The 23,712-nt window shown below is 40.3% G+C and overlaps 1 protein-coding gene across 5 annotated transcripts in view; it reads left to right on the top strand.

The window, feature by feature from the left end:
- Positions 1-23,712, top strand: part of mef2aa (myocyte enhancer factor 2aa) — an 88,815-nt gene that overhangs the window by 9,088 nt on the left and 56,015 nt on the right. For all 5 annotated transcript variants that reach the window (XM_010892706.4, XM_010892707.5, XM_010892709.4 and 2 more), the window contains exon 2: positions 1,063-1,181. The gene's annotated coding sequence lies outside the window, so the exon portion shown is untranslated. The remainder of the gene's footprint in view (positions 1-1,062; positions 1,182-23,712) is intronic.

Here is a 23,712-nt window from a genome sequence, read left to right as displayed (position 1 = left end):
GTGTAAATGTCTACACACCACATTGTACCTGTCAGTGTAAACCTACATTTTTTTTTGTTACAGATGTCATAGTAGTCAGCTGACATGAAAGGTCATGACATTAGTGTAGTAGATTATGTACTGGCACAAAGAGCTACATCATACTGACAAATGCGTATGGCAACTTATTTGACTTGTTTATTCAGACAAATTAAGTTATAGTGTATTTGGTCTAGACAGACTGATGTCTAACCTTCCCTATTGGCTTTTTGGTGAATTAAAATTGTTCAGTTTTTCAAGGACAACTGTCTTTGCAGCAATATAAAAGCATATCTGTGTGCATTTTTTTTATTGAGTGTCTATTTTGGTCCACTCTTGAGTATTTACATTTACACCCAGCCGATTACATTTACTTTACTGCCCCAACAGGCCAATAGTTACTATTAATTCAGCAAGGTAAAGCACCCCCCAACCCACCGTCATTTGCTTCTAAAATGCCCAAGGCTTACAACCAATAATGGGTCCTTGTTGCACCTAAAGCACAAATTTGATTGCTTTGCCATATCTTACAGAAAAGTGTTCTGTTAGAATAAACTTATTTAAGAAATGTGATAGACTAATGTAATAACTAAGAGGATACAATTGTCAATAACCTGTAATTATATATACATAGTATGTTACCATGCTAATGAGTGACCAATGCATTTTGAGCTTTCGTAGAAAGAAAAAAAAGAAAAATATCTCGGTACCATATTACATCATGCTTTTTTTAAGCACATATGATGTCTCTGTACATTGCTAGATGTATAAAGTGTTTAGTTTATGTACAGAAAGTTGACCCAGGTAAGAGAGAGAAGATCTGAGGTGGTAATTGGTGTGAGGACTAGGGGTCTGGACCCTTCTCATCATAGCTCAAGCATATCACAGCCTGGTCTCAGCTCCTTCCAGGAGGCACACAGGAGAAATGTGGAGTGTGTGGGCGAGTCTGATCTGCAATTAACACTGGTTGTCAGAAAGAGAATGCTGGCGTTTACACCATGCCTGTGAATCAGTGAGCGAAACACTTTCTTTTTCCCCTCCCAGGAATTTCTTTTTCTCAAGGAGGAGAAAGCAGCAGGAAGCTTTGAAGGCTGAAGGAAGAGACTGACAGGAGTTGGATATTCTTGGTCCAATAAAGAGGATATCACTACTTTGATAGTTGGGTGAGCACCCCCCCACATACAACACATTTTGTTTTTACCTGTTTATTTATTGCACTATTTGTTTAGGATAGCCACTTCATCTACTATTTGATATACTTATTTTATATACTGTATGCTGTGTCTCCATTCATGTTGTTTTTGTTCCTTTGCTTATTACCTTTATTTATATTGGTTAATACTAGTTAAAACCATTTCATGAGTGTACTTATATATTGTAGTGTTTACCATGTTTCACCATTGTACTGTGGGCATAACACTTCCCCTACTGTACCCTTGAGAGCTGCTCTGGTGTCAACTGCTCTTGTCTCACCAGGCACAGTCAGAAAGAGAATTTTGAAGCATTTTATGACAAGACTGATTAACTATTTGTTAAATGGAGAAAAACGATGGTTCACACAATGGACATGAATTGGAAAATTGTCTTTTGATAGATTTGTGAAATAGCAGTGTAAAAACCTCTTCACAAAACTCAACAATCAGTTAAGATCATGCCATTCCTTTATTCTTTCAACCCAGTGAATTGCAAATGAGTTGTTTTCTTTCTGTTTCTCTGTAATATTCACTAGTGCGACTGGGATCCAATGTGGCAAGTCCTCTCTTTTTCTCAAAGTTAGGTGTGAGGGCACTTTGGCAATTATGTTCAAGATATTTCTCAGTTCAACACAAGAGGAAAATCTATGCTTCTTCTCTATGTCCACTTTGCTTTTGTGTTTTGTTACAAAGCTCTTAGCGCATGCTCTCTGCAACATGATGCATTGTTTACTGGAGCTCCATCATCGAACTGAACATTTCAGCATTCTCCTGTGAGACCTGGAGACAGGATGCAGAATCTTGAGCCCAGCAGATAATGTTTTAGCCCTTAGTTTTCTTGTGTATTTACTAGACTCTATAAGAAAGCTTCCTGAGTACCTTTAATAAATAAAAGGGATGTATATATATATATATATATATATATATATATATATTATATATTTTGCACTCGAAAGACCAAACCATGAATATGAATAGATTGTTTTAATTTTTTTGTTGACTATGCATGTAAATCAGATTAATTTACAGGGTCCATTCTAGCAGGGTCACCTAACCCATTCATCCAGAGCTGTTCTCTAAACCAAAAAAAACCCTGACTGCCTCGTGTCTCACCACCAGACCACAGAGCCTCACCTTTGATGCTAAATAGTTTAATTTACTCCAGGATACAAGCCAGTGACATGTTTGACAAACACACAAAATCGTAATTTTAAATGTGTATCAAAATATTGGCTCCTTGCCTTTCTCCTCCAATCTCACAAACGTGAGTCTGTGTTATTGTGTAAATACATTTCTGTGGAGCCTGCCAAATCAAAACATCTATCCGGTTGTAAGGCAGCACAGTTGTAACTTTATTGGGCAGGCCCTTAATGTGCTGTAATGATGACTTCCAAACCGTTAGTGTGGGGACCAGGGGCCAACGCTGGCACAGGCTAATACAGCACATATGCCCTTTTATAAATACAGCTTACTTTCCTGCATGGGTGTGCGGTTTAAAAGTTAATATAATTTTAATATATATAGAATCATATTCAAACACTTACTATGCAGAGCTCTTTTTTTTTTCAAAGAAGAACACTCATATATATAATTAATATGATTTTAAATGTGAAAATAAGTAAGTTATATAGTAGTGTACAGTAGAGGTAATGCAATCTTGGAAAAGCAAATGTAAAAAGCTTCATTATTTCCTATTTGTCACATTTATGTCACTTATATCCACAAAGTCTCTTTATTGAAAATCAGCCCAATATTATTCTGACCTAAATATCAATATCCCAAACTGTAGTGGCTTTATAAAGCTTTGATAGCCTGAGCCAGTGTCCCTAACACAGAAGCATGAGTGAACCACTCGCTAATGCACTATTTGTCTAAGGGAGCGGCTGACCTTTCAACTGTCCTGCCCTTGGCTTTGACCTTTGGTAGTAAGCCACTCCATAAGGCCCACTCAGCACATGTGCTGCTGAGTAGGGCAGAGCGGCTTAAGGATCGACAGCTTCTTACAGGCTTCTTTGACCTTCCCCTGCGAGCCCTCAGTCAGGCAGAGGTGTCCTTACCCGCTCAGCTCTCTCTGGCCACTCTGGAAAATCAGCAGTAAGATCCTGAACCCAAGCGGCTGCCTCAATCTGCAGTTAATCCTCTTTCACGACTGTCATCCCCTATCTCTCTCACCCCCTACACTTTCTACATGTCCCACACAGGGTTAAATAGAGCGAGTCAACTTTTTTGCATTTAAAAAAAATAATCATTATTAACACAATGTAAACCGAAGTAAACATGTAAGAAATGTAATATAGGATTGTGGGGTTAAGTTATCGGTGTTCAGAATATTCTTACTCTCTCTCTCTCTCTCCATATATATAGCTCCGGAAAAAATTAGGAGATCACTGCACCTTTTTTTTCCTTTCCAAAAAAGTTGAAAAGGAAAGTTTTGAGTGACAACAGAAGCGTTCAATTTGAAGTGGTCTCTTAATTTTAACCCTCTGTTCCTCAATCAAAACCTTCCTTTTCGACTTTTTTAGAAAAGAAAAAGTTGCAGTGGTCTCTTAATATTTTCCGGAGCTATATATATATATAAGTTAGTACACCCTTTACATTTTTGTATCTATTTGATTATATCTGTTCATGTGACAACACTGAAGAAATAACACTTTGCTACAATGTAAAGTAGTGAGTGTACAGCTTGTATAACAGTGTACATTTGCTGTCCCCTCAAAATAACACAACACACAGCCATTCATGTCTAAACCGCTGGCAACAAAAGTGAGTCCACCCTTAACTGAAAATATCCAAATTGGGCCCAAAGTGTCAATATTTTCCAGCACTGCCTTAACCCTCTTGGGCATGGAGTTCACCAGAGCTTCACAGGTTGCTACTGGAGTCCTCTTCCACTCCTCCATGACGACATCACGGCGCTTGTGGATGTTAGAGACCTTGCGCTTCTCCAACTTCCGTTTGAGGATCCCCCACAGATGCTCAATAGGGTTTAGGTCTGGAGACATGCTCGGCCAGTCCATCACCTTTATCCTCAGCTTCTTTAGCAAGGCAGTGGTCGTCTTGGAGGTGTGTTTGGGGTCGGTCTCATGTTTGAATACTGCCTTGCGGCCCAGTCTTCAAAGGGAGGGGATCATGCTCTGCTTCAGTTTGTTACAGTACATGTTGGCATTCATGGTTCCCTTAATTAACTGTAGCTCCCCAGTGATGCCAGCACTCATGCAGCCCCAGATCATGAAACTCCCACCACCATGCTTGAATGTAGGCTAGACACACTTCTCACCTGGTTGCCGCCACACACGCTTGACACCATCTGAACCAAATAGGTTTATCTTGGTCTCATCAGACCACAGGACATGGTTCCAGTAATCCATGTCCGTAGTCTGCTTGATTCGATATGTAAATCCGGAGTTCTACCTCTACAAAGCGTTGTGTTGTAATGGCCTATGTGAAATTGAACAGAGCTGTTTTGATGTTGAGTCATGTTGGATAAACAGTGCACTCCTATCTTTAGATGGTTTTATTTCTGAGTGTATTACAGGCTCTAGAGATGGAAACTTCCTAGGGATGGTACTCATGATAAACAATCCAGGCTTAACAACAAATAAGTGGCCATGTGTCATTTGAATGTCTAGTGTTCCAAAAGATATGTTACTTATTTTCAGTAGGACAACATTCATACTTTCACATTTTATTCACCTCTTCCAAGTCAAGTTATTTCATTTGCACTGACGACTGACAGTAGATATAAATGAAAAGGGAGAAGTAGTAGATGCCTGCTAGCTGCAGTGTGGTTTCTGAGGTCAGGCTGTGAAAGCTTCTGCTATGTGGTGGTGCCGAGGTGAAGGGCTTTAACAGAGCCACTCTGCACCTGTGGGACATCACCCTCATTCTGCAATATTTGTGTCACTATTGATATGTAAGTGGAACCACAAATAGTTGTTTACCATTAAATAGTTGAGCCTTATGCTACTGTGTACTTGTGAATATCCATCCTGTGGGTCATTTGTTTTTGTTTTTTATGAAATGGAAGGTGTTAGGAGCTGCACATCATGTTTTTGAGAATGTGTTGCATACTAAAAGCAGACAGTGCAGCAGAAAAGGAGTTGCTTAATGGTTTCTCCAGCTCTACTGAAATAACTAAATTTTCGTAGGTCACACTTGTTGTATACATTCTCTCTTGAAGCTAAGGAAGATATTGCTTGCTTTGTTATACTTTGACTGAACTTCAATGAGAGATTGATAGAGCAAAAATGAAAGGAATACATAATCTAATTTTCCAGATCAAAAGATTTCCTGTTATTATAATATGCTTCTCTGAATAATGTTTAATGTGCTTTATCTAACTTGAAAAAGGTGTGTTTTTAACTTTTAATGTTTATTGTGAGGATGTAATACTAGATATTAGCAGTATGCAGGGATGAGCACCATATACAGTGGATATAAATAGTCTCCACCTTTAATGTGACCTATAACATGAACAATTCAATTGAAAAACAAACTGAAATCATTAAGGGGGAAAAATTGTAAATAAAAAACTCACAATAACCTGGTTGCATAAGTGTGCACACCCTTAAACTAATATTTTGTTGAAGCATCTTTTGATTTTATTACAGCATTCAGTCTTTTTGGGTAGGAGTCCATTAGCATGGCTCATCTTGACGTGGCACTATTTGCCCACTCTTCTTTGCAAAAGCGCTCCAAATCTGTCAGATTGCGACGACATCTCCTGTGCACAGCCCTCTTCAGATCACCCCACAGATGTTCAATTGGATTCAGGTCTGGGCTCTGGCTGGGCCATTCCAAAACATTAATCTTCTTCTGGGGAAGCCATGCTTTTGTGGATTTGGATGTGTGCTTTGGGTCCTTGTCATGCTGAGAGGTGAGCTTCCTCTTCATCTTCAGATTTCTAACGGACGCCTGAAGGTTTTGTGCCAACATATCTGGGTATTTGTAACTGTTCATAATTCCCTCCACTCTGACTAAGGCCCCGGTTCCAGCTGAAGAAAAACAGCCCCAAAACATGATGCTGCCACCACCATGCTTCACTGTGGGTGTGGTGTTCTTTGGTTGATGTGCAGTGTTGTTTTTGCGCCAAACATCTCTTTTAGAATTATGGCCAGAAACTTCAACCTTGGTTTCATCCGACCATAACACATTTTCCCACATGCTTTTGAGGGACTTGATGTTTGTTTTTGCAAACTACAACTGGACTTGGATGTTTTTCTTTGTAAGAAAGGGCTTCCGTCTTGCCACCCTACCCCATAGCCCATTCATATGAAGAATACGGGAGATTTTTGTCACATGTAGCACACAGCCAGTAATTGCCAGAAATTCCTACAGTTTCTTTAATGTTGCTGTAGGCCTCTTGGAGGCCTCCCTGACCAGTTTTCTTCTCGTCTTTTCATCAATTTTGGATGGACGTCCAGTTCTTGGTAATGTCTCTGTTGTGCCATATTTCCTCCACTTGATGATGACTGTCTTCACTGTGTTCCATGGTATATATAATGCTTTGGAAATTCTTTTGTACCCTTCTCCTGACTGATATCTTTCAACAATGAGATCCCTCTGATGCTTTGGAATCTCTCTGCGGACTATGGCATTTGCTCTGAGATGCAACTAAATAGGAAAATCCTACTAGAACAGCTGAACTTTATTTGTGATTAATCAGAGTCCCTTTAAATGATGGCAGGTGTGTAATTATTTCTATTTAACATGAGTTTGCATGTGATTGGTTAATTCTCAACACAGCCACATCCCCAGTTATAGGAGGGTGTGCACACGTATGCAACCAGGTTATTGTATGGTTTTTATTTTTCATTTTTCCCCCTCAAAGATTTCAGTTTTTTTTTCCCAATTGAATTGTTCACATTATAAGTCACATTAAAAGTGGAAAAAGTTATGACATGATTTATCTTTGTCTCATTCTTTTACATCACAAAAACCTGGCATTTTCACAAGGGTGTGTAGACTTTTTATATCCACTGTAATGTGTCAAATATTTCATTCCATCATTTCCTTCCTTTAGTGTTAGTCAGGTTAACTCCCCTTTTTTGCTGGACCCTGTAAGCGGAGCCAGCTAAGAAGAGCGAATGTCTCTTACTGAGTGAGTACATTTGTCATATGTGAGTACATTTTAGCATATTTAGATAAGATTTAGATAAATTCCAACCACATTCATTGATGAAGGTATCCCAATTAAATTGTTTGAAACCATTTATGCAATTACAATGAACAGAAATGTAATTTCATATGCAGAAAAAGTTTGTATAGCTCTACCGTCACATAACGTGAAAGGAATTTGAATCAATTGCATCAAATCAGGTGTTAATGATTCAAAAATCATTAGAGAATAAATTGCGTAAAGATTAACCATGATTAGAAATCATGCCAAGATCAAAAGACCAAAGGTAACTGAGGCCCTTAAAATGTACAACCCTGTTTCCAAAAACGTTGGAATGCTGTGTAAAATGCAAATAAAACAAAATTCAATGATGTGCAAATAATGTATCCCTATATTTCAATGAAGATCGTACAAAGATGACATATCAAATGTTGAAATTGAGAAATGTTATTGTTTTTGGAAAAATACATGCCAATTTAAATGTAATGCTAGCAACACATTTCTAAGAAGTTGGGACGGGCATGTTTACCACTGTGTTGCATCACCTATTCTTTTAAAAATGATCTGTGAGTGTTTGGGAACTGAGGAGACCTCAGTCCCGGAGGACGTGGCATCCATGAATCCCGAAAAGATTTGTCTGACCACAAGACAGTTTTCCATTTCGCCACAGTCCATCTTAATTGAGATTGGGCCCAGAGAACGCGGCAACGTTTCTGGATCTTGTTTAGATATACTTCTTTGCATGGTAGAGTTATAACTTGCATTTGTGGATGCAGCGACGTACTGTGTTCACAGACAATGGTTTTTGGAAGTGTTCCTGAGCCCATCCAGTGATGTTCACTACAGAATCATGTCTGTTTTTAATGCGGTGCTGCCTGAGGGCCCGAAGATCATGGTCATCTTTCTCTGGATTTCCCCGGATTCTCAGAATCTTTTAATTATATTATGTACAGTTAATGATGAGATCCCCAAACTCTTAGAAATGTTACATTGAGAAACGTTATTCTTAAATTTTTGCACTATTTGCCTGTGCAGTCTTTCACAGTGGTGAACTCCCAATCTTTACTTCTGAAAAACTCATCCTCTCTGGGATGCTTTTTTTATACCCAGTCACGTTGCTGATTTGTTAAGCAAATTAGTTGTGAGATGTTCCTCCAGGTTTATTTTTTAGCATTACACAACTTTTCCAGTATTTTTTTGCCCTGTCCCAATTTATTTGAAACGTGTTGCTGGCATCAAATTCCAAGCGGGCATATTTTTTAGAAATTAGGTTGTAGATTATTGGTGGCCAGAAGTCTGAGAGGGGACACAAAGCCATTTCCAAGCAATTCAAAGTGCATCATTCCACTGTCTGATGGATCATCTACAAACGGAGAACATTCCAGATCACTGCTTTGCTGCCTTAAGGCCGACTTGCCATCATGACGTCAGCCATTAATTCCATCTGCTGTTTGCAGAAGACTTCGGCAGCAGAATTGCAAAAGCTTCAATGCAAGATGCTAACTGATTACCACCAAAAAAGAAAGGCCAGATTTCCTAAAAATGGCAGAGATCAGCCATTACAGTTTTGGGACAGAGTTTATTGGACAGATGAGACAATGATGAACCTTTATCATAGTGATGAGATGGCAAAAGTGTGGAGAAAAAAGGAACTGCTTATGATCCACAGCACACCACCATATCTGTGAAGCATGGTGGAGATGCAGTAATGTCATGGCATGGGCTCACTCATCTTTATTGGTGAAGTAATAAATGATGGCTGCAGCAAAATATATTCAGAAGTGTACAATAGCATCTTGGCTACAAGTGTGCATGAAGACTCATTTGTTGACTCTCCACAATATAACAGGACATTGCCTAACGCTACCAAGACGTTCATCAGGGAAAACAAGTGGAATGTTTTACATTGGCCAAGTCAAGTTTCCTGATTTAAATCCAGTTGATCATGCATTTCACTTGGTGAAGAGGAGGCTGAAGCCAGAAACTCCCCAAAACAAGCATGAGCTCCGAATGACTGCAGTAAAAGATTGTCAGAGAACCTGAAAGGACGGTACCAAGAGTTTAGTGATGTCAGTGGGTTGCAGACACACTGCTGTTTTTGCATCCAAGTGACTTGCAATGAAATACTATCTTTTATATTTCTTACATAAGTTGAATTTTCTCAATAGTTATGCTTTCATGAAATGGGGGAATGGTGTTTAAACAGATGTCTGTACTTTTGCCACATACTCATCTTTTAATATTTTTTTCATATGCCTTGAGTTTACAGCAAACATAGCAATTTTGACTTTACTGTCCCAATACTTATCGAGGGCACCATATGTTTATATATATAAGAATAGAGGGATACATTCAGAAGAGTAAATGAATCCCTCTAAATATATATATATATATATATATATATATATATATATATATATATATATATATATATATATATATATATATATATATATATATTTATATATATATATACACAGTATATACATACACCAAGGCATTTTGATATGGAGCTCAATGTGTGTGTATATATTATGTATGTTTATGTATACACATGCACACTTGCAAACATACAGTGCCCTCTGTATTTAAATCTTGTTCTGGCTTCAGTAGTTTTTCCCTACTCTCTGTCTCCTGAGTCTGGCTCTCTTAAGCCACTGTGAGAGTGTGTTGAGTCCATCCAATTAGGAATTAGAACAATATAATAATTTAATAGGATCTCTGTGGTCAAGTCTGCCACCTGTCTCTCCCCTCCTTTCCCTGTTGTACATGGCGTGCGTGCATTGCTGATCCAGGTGAAATGGTAGACTGACTGAGCCCATCCCTGGTATATCAGCTGTTCTCTGGCTGTAGTTGGACAGTGTCACACTCTCTGCTTCCCAGCTTGTTTTTACTCCCCTTTCTGCTTCCACTCAGCCCCCTGTCACTGACCCAGCTGCCAACAATGTTCAGACCATGCATGGGGGGAGAGGCATCCGTCACCAGCAACTGGGACTCAGTCAGAGCCACAGGCTATCACAGAACAGTTGGCTTGAAAAGATTCCTGGAGAGGCAGGCAGCAGGGCCTATCTGCGTGTTTGTGTGTGTGTGTGTGTGTGTGTGTGTGTATGCTTTTGTGTGTGTGTGTGTGTGTGTGCAGTCGTGGCCAAAAATATTGGCACCCTTGTACTTTATTCAAATAACGGACAGTTTCTTCTAGAAAACTGTTGTAATTGAAAAATGTTTTGGTATCCCCATATGTTGGCAAAACAACACAAAAGTGAATGACAACATCTTAGCTTATTCCACAAAGAAACCCTAAAATGTCCTGTACAATAGTATTGGCACCTTCGAGAAGTTGTTTTAAATTAATATATGTCAAGTAGGTCTCCTTTGCAATGAGCAGGAAGAATAGAAAGAAAACCAGAGAATTGTTTGAGGAGGTCCTTCGTAGGATTGTAGCCGAAGCATGGACAATCTCAAGATTACGATTCCATCTCCAGAGACCTTGATGTTCCTTCTTCCATTGTATGTAATGTTATCACAAACTTTAACTCCCCTCCCATTGTTGCCAACCTTCCTGCACGTGGTTGACAGAAGACCACAGTAAAGGATTGTTGACATGATGGAGAAAGTCCTTGGATCGACTGCCTCACAGATTCAAGCTTACCCATAGACAGAAGGTATGACCGTTTCAACTTGCACCAATTGTCGTCAACTCAATGAAAGGGATTGTATGGTCGGAGATCCAGGAGGACTTGATTGCTGAGAGAGAGACTTAAGAAAGATTGACTGCAATTTGCCAAAACAGAAATGAACACACAAAAATCATCTGGTCTCCTGGGGAAAGACAAGACCAAACTGTAGCTTTGTGGTAAAGCACATCATCTCTATGTTAACTACAAACTAAATGAAACCTTCAAAGAGACCACCTTCCTGTAAAACATTCAGAAATTTTTTAGTGTTGCTTTGTTGCCTCTGGCACTGGGTGTTTTGAACGTGTACTTGGCATCATGACATCTTGGCATCAGGAGAATACTAAGGCATTTTTGAGCTGAATGTCAAACCCAGTGTCAAAAACGGGGTCCCTGTCATGGGTCTTTCAGCAGGACAATAACTTCAAACATACAAAAAGCACCCAGGAATGGTTCAAGACAAAATGCTGGACAGTTCTGAAGTGGCTAGCAATGAGTCCAGATCTAAATCGCTTAGATAACCTGTGGAGAAATCTGCTAAACATCAGTTGAGTGGCATCCTTCAAATCCTTGCACAACAGTTTCAGTTTGCATAATAAGAGTGGGCAGAACTGCCAATACAGAGGTGCAGGATACTGTTCTTTCCTTCAAGAAAATTCCTTCAAATATTTTAATCTGAGGCAAAATGCTCTTTTGGTCTTCCACTGGCTTGTCTGTCTTAAATCATCAGAATCATCAGAATGGTTGAGCAATGCATGTAAATCCCAATGTACACATTTAAGATCAATTGTACCAGCTTTACCATTGAATATTTACACAAACCATTCCTGTTTTTGTCTATCAAAGTACTTAATAGAAGTACTTAATCATTATCTAATCTTAATTGGGGGCTGTAAATATTCATCATATTCTTTATAGGTTGATTTCATTGTTGGTTAGTTATAATGAATTCATTCTTGGTCTTAGAACAGAGGCAGGAGAAATGTTGTTAGTTGTAATGTTCTGAGCAACAAACAACAACTATTGATAGAGAAAATAATTTAGTATGACTCATTTTCTGTCCTTTTTGTCCTGTATGAGCATAACCTTTCCACGGATATGCCCCCATTCAAATGCTCGTTGCATAAACATCAGTCATGCACCAGGCAGACAACATTTATGTAAGACCATGTTTTAAAGTGAAAGTTATTACTCAGCTTTGGGTTAGTTTTTAAAGTAAAATTACTTTGTGTCCACCGAGCATTCACCCCAGTAAGAAGTTGTGTTTAATGTCATATCTACTGTACATCTTTCCTGTTCTTTTTTAAAGGTGCAGTGCAGGCAAAAGCTTCATATTCTTCTAGTTTCTATGATATATTCAGACTGTGAACTAGAAATAACATTAAAACATTTAGAAAATAATGATAATGCTCTCTTTATTGCTGTGTTAAAAATCCTTTAGTTCAGGTGTTATGAATTATCACATAATAATCATAATGTTCAGATCTGATCATAATCTAGTTGTATATGTTTCTTCATACTGTGAGGGGTTAAGCGGGTCAGGCTTCAGATTTTAGACAATCATATCCACCAATCATACATTGTTTATCAATGCGCTGTATTTAAGGAACCACTCAAGTCACATGACCATTTATCCTACTAGAGCAGACAGAGCAGTGAATCTCTCTCCCCAAACAAATTGTTGCACAACTGAACCCCATTTTAAATGTGATTGGTTGTGATATATTTCAGACAAATTAGATCACTTTTTCACAACAGTGTGTTTTTGGAGGAGCTGGGCAATTTGAGTGGGAGTATCAGATGTACGGCACCTTTAAACTTCAATCAGCATGCCCTCACAGTCCTGAAATAAACAGCAAGGGTGATTTATTAGACATACAATTTGTAGGTAAAATTAAGTATCAAAGCAACCTGTATCGGGGCTTCAACCAATATCCATTTACAATAAACAGAAGAGTTTCTATAATACTGAAACCCGCAACAAAATTTAAACACACAAACATGTTAATGTTTTAACATTTACTTGACTATGTTTAAATTATTCTATTCTGCAATTGTGTTTTCAGCATTAGAACATTTGACAACTTAGGGGTTAATATTAAATTGTTACTATCTCCACAGTCAGTATATGAGTTAGCATAAGAATATTGTTGCTATCAAATTTTTTTATACCAGAAGTCAGATCAATGCTGAACCTTTCAGAGTTCTGAGTCATGATGGTCCATGTTGCTTGGGTTGCATAAACCTTTATATAATGGAACACTGAGCAACAGAGGGACAGAGAGCAAGATAAAAATGGGATGATAAAATCAAATATTTATTTCAAGCCATTTTTAAAAAGAAATCTGTTTGAAGATGCACCATTGCTACATGTAAGTTGATCAAAACAGAAGGTAACATCCAACAAAAACAATAGCATGTGCTTACCACGACTCGGGAAAGTCACAGCAGTTCAGTTTGTTGATGCAGTCTGCTGGTGATAAAAAAAAATGCTAAGTTCATGAGTAATTAAATACTGTATTTAAGCTGAATCGGAATGTCTTATCTGGATATTCAGTGTATTCCGAGATGGAACGAGAGCGGGTGAATGTAGTGTTGCCGAGACACATTAATGCATGACGTCCCTAATATCCCTACACAGAGAATTCCCCCAGGAGGAAGATCTTGATTCATCTGTGCTGTTTACCATTTTGGAGTTGCGATCTGTGGAACATCAAAAGGCTGTCATGCCACTGAACACAGCTTGCAGTGTGCCTTAGGGGCAGAGCAGGGCTAGGAGTGCTCAGGGTAAGGGGGCTTGGGGTAGGGGGGATAAGGGAGCTGGGTGTAGGGGCTGGGGGTACGGGGTAAGGAGGCTGGGGGTAGGTAGCTGGGAGTAGGGAGGTGAGTGGCTGGGGTTTAGGGGGTAAGGAGCCTTGGATTAGGGTGGCTGGGGGTAAGGTGGGCTTGGTATGTGTTGGGTTAAGGGTTGCAGTCTAAGGGTAGGGGGGTTATGGGTATGTTGGGATAAAGGTAGGGTGACTGAGGGTATGTTGGGTTAAGGGTATGGTGACTGGTGGTAGTGGGGCTGGGGTATGTTGGGTTAAGAGTAGGGTGACTCAGGGTAGGGGTGCTGGGGGTATGTTGGGTTATGGGTAGGGTGACTCTGGGCATGTTGGGATAAGGGTGGGGTGACTGGGGGGAATGTTGGGAAAAGGAACGGTGACTTGGGGAATGTTGGGATAAGGGTAGGGTGATTGGGGGAATGTTGGGTTAAGGGTAGGGTGACTTAGGGAAATGTTGGGTTAAGGGTAGGGTGACTGGGGAAATGTTGTGTTAAGGGTAGGGTGACTGGGTAAATGTTGTGTTAAGGGTAGGGTGAATGGGTAAATGTTGTGTTAAGGGTGGGGTGACTGGGTAAATGTTCTGTTAAGGGTAGGGTGACTGGGGAAATGTTGTGTTAAGGGTAGGGTGACTGGTTAAATGTTGTGTTAAGGGTAGGGTGACTGGGGAAAAGTTGACTGTTAAGGGTAGGGTGACTGGGGAAATGTTGTGTTAAGGGTAGGGTGACTGGTTAAATGTTGTGTTAAGGGTAGGGTGACTGGGGAAATGTTGTGTTAAGGGTAGGATGACTGTGGGTGGAGGGCTGTAACAGCTCTTTGTTTGCGTGAGTATCCCTCCCTGTTTAAAAGTCCCTATGAATGGAAAACCATATAAATGGACAAATACACCACATCACACTGACAGCAGGTTCACAGAACCTATATCGATGATATGCATACATAAGAATGAATGCTTTTGAAGTGTGAGTGCCTAGATGTTGAAAGGATATTCTGATGTTTTCTTGTTCCTGAAAAGTTGACATTATGAAGATGTATAACAATATTGAGAAATGTGCAGTCTATGCATTTCTGTTAGACCTGTGTCATCTGTGACTCCATCAGAATGATTTAAAATGGAAGAACTTGGTTTGTAGTGACACTTGAAGTTCTCAGCCAGGGAGAATGTCAGATTCTGACACTGACTCATGTCTGTAAATTCACTGGCAAAATTGACATACTGTCTGTCATATGGGATGCTGTTTATTAAATGTTTTTGGAGAGAGGTTTTGGCTCAGAGGCAGAGATGTTAGGTGTTAAGTTAACATATTAAGTTGAGTAGTTAGACACTTATTTTAACAGTAGTAGTGATTTATGAAATAATAAGTTAATAATATAGATTTTGGTCTTTATCCAAAAGCAGAAACATGCTCAGATTAATGTTGTTGCATATATAGCTCCACTGTACCTTTTTCTTTCCTTTCCAAAAAGTTGAAAAGGAATATTTTAAGTGAGGAACAGAAGTGTTAAATTTGCAGTGGTCTTTTTTCTGGAGCTGTAGTTTATATTTTGCCTGTTGGTTGTTCACAGTTGCATGACAAGTCGTATCTTTGTTCTCAGTATTGATCAGAGATTTTTTATTCAGACCATTTTTATGAAGAGATTACTCTAAACTCGCATTCTTTTCTTCATGCTTGAAAACTAATAGAATTAGCACCAGTAGATAACCCTGAGAAAGAAAGTTGCCCCTGCACATGAAATGGATATAACAGTTAGGAGAGGGTCATCTCTTTATCCTTGAGAAACTGAGAATCTGTTCATCGGCTGGGCTCGAAAACCTGACTGACGCAAATGGATCATTGGGAATAGAAGCGTCCCAGCAGTAATTATGTTACAACGCTGCTGCTACCGCACACGGCCAGAGAACTGGGGGTGGGGAACTCTTCCTCTCTTCCGTAGAAAGGCTTCCTCTCCATTTCCTTTAAGTTCCCTCACAAACAGACAGGCTCACATACACTCACAAGTGCACAGCAGCAGATGAGCCTATGATGTGTACTGAGCTCTGTGTTCTGAACTTCAGTGACTGTATGAAAGAGAGCCGAGCGGTTCCGTGTAACTGGCTAAAGTGTACGTGTTGGCAGGACACTGTATCTCCGGCTTGTGACAGTGGTCTTCCTGGATTCTTCTCACGTTGCCTCCAAGTCCAAGGGAAATGTGTATTTCATTTTTATTCTCCCTGTTGGTTTTAACATACATGACTTTAGGCCTCAGTATGGTGAGAAAAATATGCCATATTAAAGTCATGTCAATGGCTTTCTCTCATAGACCCTAAGGCATTTAGTCAAAGTCACCTTGCATAGTCCTCTCATCCCTTGACATTACTGTGAAACGGAAAGTCAGGGTGTCTGCTAGGACTCAGTTTCCATTTCAGCACATGTTCTTTGTCTTTCTTTCATTCTGGATATGTAGCCTATATCCAAACATGACCATACCTTGAAACTTGCTCAATGCAACTGTATTCAGAAAGAAATAGAGGAATACTTTAAAACGTGGCAATACACCTATCTAGATAGTCCAAGCTGTAGAGGTGTGCAGTATGTTCTGTCATTCACCTCTTTCCCTGAAGAGATTATTTTTTGTTGCATTTGTCCATGTCTCCTGTTTATTGATGGATGTGGCGGTCTAAAGCTATTTTCTCCAAAAGCAGAGCCAGTTGTTCCGGTGGGGTTTTCCTGACGGTGTCATTGTGGAGGTGATAAGTAGATTTGTCTCTGCGTATCCCTGTCTGTAGCTCTCTCTTCCCAGCCAGAGTTAGGTGCTAGCAGGATGGATGATTGTTTGAACTTGCATTGATCCAACGTGGGATTACAGCTGGGCCAGTGGAGAGTTGGAGTGAGGTAGCAGTCATCACTGGGAGAGATTAACCACTCCTAGCCCTGCTCTGGTCTGCATCCTCAACACAAATGCCTGCAGTCTGTGAATACTGCCTCACTGTCCCCTATATACATGTACACTAAATGGCCAAAGGTATGTGGACACCTCTACTAATTATTAGGGATGCAACGATACAGTGGGCCCACTGTTTGGTACGTAACGGCACGGTTTCAGTATGAATGACATCATCATGTTAGAAGTGTGTCCACTCGGGTTCCCGACAGTGGCAAAGCAATGTTTGCAGACTGTACTTTGTTTACCCTCGTCATTAAATTGAACGCTGAATCCAAAATGTTCCCACACAGCGCATTTGAAAGACGGTGGTGCCTCTTCAAATTTGCTTCTCTCTGAACGCATTCTAGCTCTGGTCGCGTGCAGTGAGAAACCACAATTTCAGTCTGAATTTTAAATGTCAGCAAGACGCTCTCCAAACACGGTTGTTCGTGAGGTAGATAGCTAGCTAGTACCAAATGCAAATTCTGTCAGACGTTGTTGGACAACAGCAACTTTGCTTTGCGGTTGAAATCTGTTGAAGGGAAAGAAAATGAAGCCCACTTTTTAAAAATAACTCTTTTAAAGCCAGTAACGTTATTGTTAGCAGTAGGCTTACTGCTCTAACAACAGTGGGTACTTTAGTCGATTTGGTGTCCTTAAGTATTTTTTTGCATGGGGTGTTGTTGTGAAATTGGTCTTATTGAATTCGTACAGTAGTGGCATTAAAAAAGTCTTAAAACGTCTTAAATGTAACTTGCAGATACCCTGTGGTGCGCCTGTAGGGAGATTTCCTACTGACATGTCATTGCAAATCGTCCATTCGTTGTTTAAGTTTGCGGTCACTGCGATTGCCACATTTTGAAATATTGGTGTGGAGTAAAGTTTGTCAGCCCTCAGGAGCCTCCTAATGGCCTCGGGCACCAAGCAGTTGTCTGCCTTTCCTGTTCACAAGCTATGCGTCTGGTTCTGTGGATCTGAATCTACAATATGCATGTAGTCTGAAGCTCTAAGCATGTTTTGGAAATAATCGTCGCATCCCTACTAATTGTTGAGTTCAGGTGTTTCAGCCACATCCATTGTTCACAGGTGCATAAAATACAGCACATAGCCACGAAATCTCCATAGACAAACATTGGCAGTATGATGGGTCGTACTGAGGAGCGCAGTGACTTGGCAATGTCATTAGGTGTCACCTTTCCCACATATCAGTTTGTTAAATTTCTGCTCTACTAGATCTGCCAACTGTACAACTAGAAGTGCTATAATTGTGAAGTGGAAGTGTCTAGGAGCAACAACAGCCCAGCCGCGAAGTGGTAGACAACTCAAACTCACAGAGCGGGGCTGCCGAGTGCTGATGTGCGTAACGCATAAAGCTCTGCTATCATCTGTTGCATCACTCACCACAGAGTTCCAAACTGCCTCTGGAAGCAACATCAGCACAAGAACTGTGCGCCAGGAGCTTCACAAAATGGGTTTCCATGTCCGAGCAACTGTATGCAAGCCTCCCATCAACATGAGTAATGCCAAGCGTTGGCTGGAGTGGTATAAAGCAGGCCGCCACTGGACTCTGGAGCATTGGAAGCGTGTTAAACTGTTGGGTGCTTCCAACTTTGTGGCAACAGTTTGGGGAAGACCCTTTCCTGTGCCCCTGTGCACAAATTAGGGTTCATTTAGACATGGTTTAATGAGGTTGGTGTGGAGGAACTCAAGTGGCCTGCACAGAGCCCTGACCTCAACCCCATTGAACACCTTTGAGATTAATTGGAACGACTATTGCGAGCCAGGCCTTCTTGTCCAACATCTGTGCCTGACCTCACAAATGTTTTTTGGCTGAATGGGCACAAATTCCCACAGAGACACTCCAAAGTCTTGTGGAATGCCTTCCCAGAAGTGTGGCGGTTGTTTAAGCTAGCGGGGGGGCGCACACCATATTAATGGCCATGGTTTTGGAATGGGATGTCAGGCAATGGGATGGTTGGGTGTCCACATGCTTTTAGCCATATAGTGTATATATCAAATGTTTTCGTATTCTTGAGGAAATTACATCAAAATCTTCAGTGTTTTACTTTCAGATGGGTGCTAAAATAGTGAATCTCTGTCAAGTCCCAGTTACCATTATTCTAACCTTTCCACCACAGGCTCTGTGGACCCAAGATGGTAAACCAGGAAAAAGAACACATATTACTAAAAGTAACAACAAATTTCAATTACAGCATTTATAAATCAGTGACTCACTGTTCATACAAAAGTTTTTATGTTATTATTATTTAAGTTATTATTTGCAATTCAGAATGTTTATTTCCAAATGATGCAGTGGTCAAAGTAACTTCCCTACATGTTGAATTCAGCATATGGACATTGACCAAGGTTCTGAGTTGGCTTGGCACTGTCCGGATGGGTGGTAGGGATGTTGGACTGGATTTCCCTAACTTTTTGCAGTTGTTGGCTGGAGAATATGTTCTAATACTGGTTGAGCTAGTGTTGCCATAAAAACAGAAAAGCTTGGCTGGATGTTCAGCTTGGCTGGATAAAAGCAGAACAGCCTGGCTGGGTGAGTTTACTGTGCAAGGACACATATCCTGAACAACTCTCCCAATCATTTAGAGTTCCCGTTACATGGCATGCATCGTACATCACAAAACTGGGAGGGAAGGAAAACCTTTCTTAAATATCAACAACCACAAATAACAAATCAAACATTTGTTTGATTGTGATCGCAATATTTGGTAATAAGTTACCACTACACAGAAGTCTGTATTATTTCACATTCATTCATTTTTAAATCCCAAGCTGTTTAATACATCTTGGTGTACAATTTCTAATTAACAATGTCATGTTTTTCCTATATTAATCATCTTAGCCTCTCATAAATGTTTTTTTGTGTGTGTCTAGAATGAGAATGCCACCCCGAACATTGTTGTACAAAGAAAGTTAATTAAAAAACGTGATATTCACACATATGTAAAGCATGTTCAATAGACAAAATGCTCTCCCTCTCTTTTCCGTTGCGTCTCCCAAATTTTTGTTCACACACCCCTTTGGTAGATCTTAATAATTATATCTCATTAGTTGCCTTGGAAACAGAGGTGAGGGAATGTACAGAGTGAGAAAGAGAGAGAGAGAGAGACAGTTGGGGGGGGGGGCGGGTGCAAGGAGTGAGAGAAGGAGGAATGGAAAAAGAAAGAGGGAGAGAGAGAGGAATGGAGAAAGTGGTTGTTGAAGGATCAGCCGCGTGTCAGATTAGCATCAGGAGACATTAACACTAGTGATGCTGCTGCTGGGGCCACAATCCTCCGTGTCCCTGCTGGAGTGGGAGATAAGCCTGCTCTCACAAAGAGAAGTGTAGGAGCGGGTGAGAGGCTGGCTCGCCTCCACCCCCCCCCCCCCCCCCGCTCCCCCGGGCCAACACCCCCATTTACAGGTACAGAACAGCCCGATGAAAGGAAGAACAAAGAGGTGGGGTGTTCATTTCTTAAAGCACTTACAGTATGTCAGGGTCTCGTAGAAATGAAGCCGCAGAATCGCTCTGTGTCCCCCCGTTGCTTGGAGCCCTAACAAACTGAAACAGAGCCCTTTCTTTCCAATTTCTAGTTATTGGATTGGATATTGCTGCTATTTCACACTGCAGTTTCTGTGTCATGAAGTCTGTTTGATCAGTATGTAGTGCGCTTTAGTGTGTTTTTGGAGTAGTGATTCATCATTATGTAACTCAGGAAATGTTTCATTATCAGTCCAGGCCAAAACAAGGAAAGGCCTGAAGTCTAACTGTGGTGAGGCAGTGGCAGCGTATGCCTGTCCATCCTGTCTAACGAGCCTGTACTGAAGCAATAATAAACACACACAGACAATCCACAGGAGATGGAGTCCTGTTGTTGTTTAGTCTCAGCCTTACTGTCAGGAAAGGTAACAAGGGAATGGATCAGAGAGAGGCAGTCTTTTTTCTTTTTTTCTCATCCTCCTTCTCTCCGGCGCAATGCATTGGGCATTTAGAGGCGTCCTGAAAAACAGGAAGTTCAGAGGCAGGAAGTTGAGTCTTGTCTGTGCACGCCGTGGTCTGGTAGGATAGTCAAACTGAGGTTGTTACTCACAGGAAGCACTCCGTCATAGCTGCGCTCAGGACCTTGGCTGCTGTTCACAGACAGAGGAATAAGGGAACAGGAGGAGGCTTTCCTCATGTTAAACACTCTCTTAGACTGTACAGTACTTAAGTTTGGTCTTAATAATTCAAAGTATTAGATTTCTTTCTTGGATTGAAGCTAATATAGATAATTCTAACCACATCATGTTCGGGAGGTAATATTTGACTTGGTATTCGATCACATCTCAACATGTTATAACATGTCCAATAACAAGATCAATAATAGATCACCTGTCTCCTTTTTAGGATGTAAACCAAGGAAATATTTTGTGTTGGACTGCAGTCTGAGATGTAAGGTTAAGTAACACTAGGTCTTTAGCTTGGTGATTACATCCAGAGCTTATTCAAGCTTACTGACTAACTTACTTAGAGGGAGGGAGTGAGGCGGATGTGCTGTGTTCAGTAATTACAGTGGGAGTGGAGCATGTTTTATTGAGTGTGAAAGGGCAGACCCCATCACCAACTCTCCCGATCTCCCAGAGGCCTGTCTCAGGGGAAGGAAGAGGGGACAGAGAGCGGCTGCTACTGGGCTGGCTTCCTTTCACTTGGTCTTACACACACGCGCGCACACACACACACACACACACACACACTCGCAAAGAAACATGCTGAGATAGAAACCACATATGATCAACAACTGATCACTCTTTGAATTACAATGTACTCCTAAATGGCCTTTTAAAGCGAAACATCTACGCTGATGTAGTTCCACTGTTTACAGAGTCGGTTTGTATGGATGTGAGTTGAGCTCGGTCGTGTCTGTACATTGCGTGGGACATGTAGCTACTATTGATCTGGATGTCAGTCTGATGTGGTCAGGTCTCCTGTAGAGGCATTGCCTGTGCATTGATCTCTGTGGTACAAATGGTTGGTAAGCAACTTTCAGAAGTGCTTGACCAGGTGTAAAGTATCAAGGTCCTCTAAAGAGTACATGGTGCAATACATTTGCATTCTTACAAGCAAGGTTAAATGAATTGAATGATAATTTCACGCTTAAAGGGATAGTGCAAGATTTTGTAGAATTCTATGTGTGTGCAATTTCAGACACCCAACTGTTTTGAGCCTGCTTGCAAAACTAGTTGACCATTCACAGCTGTCCCACACTAGTAGTAAGGATTAGGAAATGTTAGGGAAGCAATGCAGAGTGTTTGAGTTTCTTTGTTCTGCATCTAAAGATGGGGGGTGGCTGGGACAGGTAACAACATCCATCATTTTGGGGTATTAAGGCTTACACCAGTGACATACACTATATGTAGCACTAGTAAACATGGGTTCTTACATTGTTTAATGTTTACTTTGTAGTATATTTAGATTTTAGACATTTTGCAGGAACCTTTTATCAGAGCGACTTATGGGGTAATTAAGCAATCTGCATTGCTTAAGGGCACTATCAAATATTTTTCACATTGATGACTTGGAACTCAATGGGCCAAAAATTTTACCACTAGGCTGTCTGCTGCCCGAAGTGTGTGCGTGAATTTGAACTTCCAGTAAAACTTCAAGGGAGGACTGACAGAAATTTGATTTTAGAGTTCATGCGAGAGTATGGTTTTATGGATATGATGGTAATGTATCATTTCTCTGCTTCAAAATTCACATTTGGTATGCTTGTTCTGGAAGGTTTTCTTTAGCATTCTTTGAATTTCACATTTTTATTTTGAAAATTATGTGCTGAAATGATTTTATCATACTTGTCACCATACTTAGAGAGCAGTGTTTATCAATTTCAGTAGTCCTTTTGTTGTTTATAATTCTAAGGATCATTTTCTTTTTCAAATGATGTCCCCCCCAAATAAATTATTTTATGCATTATCCTGAAAGTGGATTGGCAATATAGGCAGACATATTTTGTCCTATTAAATGTGCTGTTCCAAGAGGTTCTCCTCAAGGAGTTCTGCAGAGAGACATGCAGACACATACACACACAAACACATTTGTAAATTTGTATTTTAATGTTTCCATTCTGTATGATATTTAAATTGTAATTCAGCTGTGTCCATTATGCTGGAAATCACCCAATGTACACTACCGTTCAAAAGCTAGCCGCTCTTTCCTTATTTTCGAAAGAAAAGCCTTTTCTATTAAAATGACATCAAATTGATCTGAAATGCAGTATAGACATTGTTAATGTTGTAAGTGACTATTGTAGCTGGAAACAGCTGAATTTAAATGGATTGTCTACATAGGTGTGCTGAGGCCCATTATCAACAACCATCGCTCCTGTGTTCCAATGGCAAGTCGTGATTGCTAATCCAAGTTTATAATTATGAAATATATTTGATCATTAGAAAACCCTTCTTTAGACTAGTTGAATATCTGAAGCATCACCCTCCTAGGCCAGCGTCCCGGAGTTGCCTCTTCACTGTTGACGTTGAGACTGGTGTTTTGCAGGTACTATTTAACAAACCTGCCAGTTGAGGACCTGTGAGGTCTGTTTCTCAAACTAGACAGTCTAATGTATTTGTCCTCTTGCTCAGTTGTACACCGGGGCCTTCCACTCCTCTTTCTATTCTGGTTAGAGACAGTTTGTGCTGTTCTGTGAAGGGAGTAGTACACGTCATTATGCAAGATCTTCAGTTTCTTGGCCATTTCTCACATGAACTAGCCTTCTTAGAACAAGAATAGATTGACGCGTTTCAATAGCAAGTTCTTTGTTTCTGGTCATTTTGAGCCTGTCATTGAACCGCTGATGCTGAAGTTACTGAACTTGTCTAAAGGCCAGGTCTATTGCTTCTTTAATCACCACAACAGTTTTCAGCAGTCCTAACAGAATTGCAGTGTTTTCTAATGATCACATAGCCTTATAGAATGATAAACTTGGATTAGCAATCACAACATGCCATTG

This window comes from Esox lucius, chromosome 19 (genome assembly GCF_011004845.1).
Source record: "Esox lucius isolate fEsoLuc1 chromosome 19, fEsoLuc1.pri, whole genome shotgun sequence".
NCBI classification, from domain to species: domain Eukaryota; kingdom Metazoa; phylum Chordata; class Actinopteri; order Esociformes; family Esocidae; genus Esox; species Esox lucius.
The sequence above is the reverse complement of the archived record's forward strand: the minus strand, read 5'-3'. Positions and strand labels throughout refer to the sequence as shown.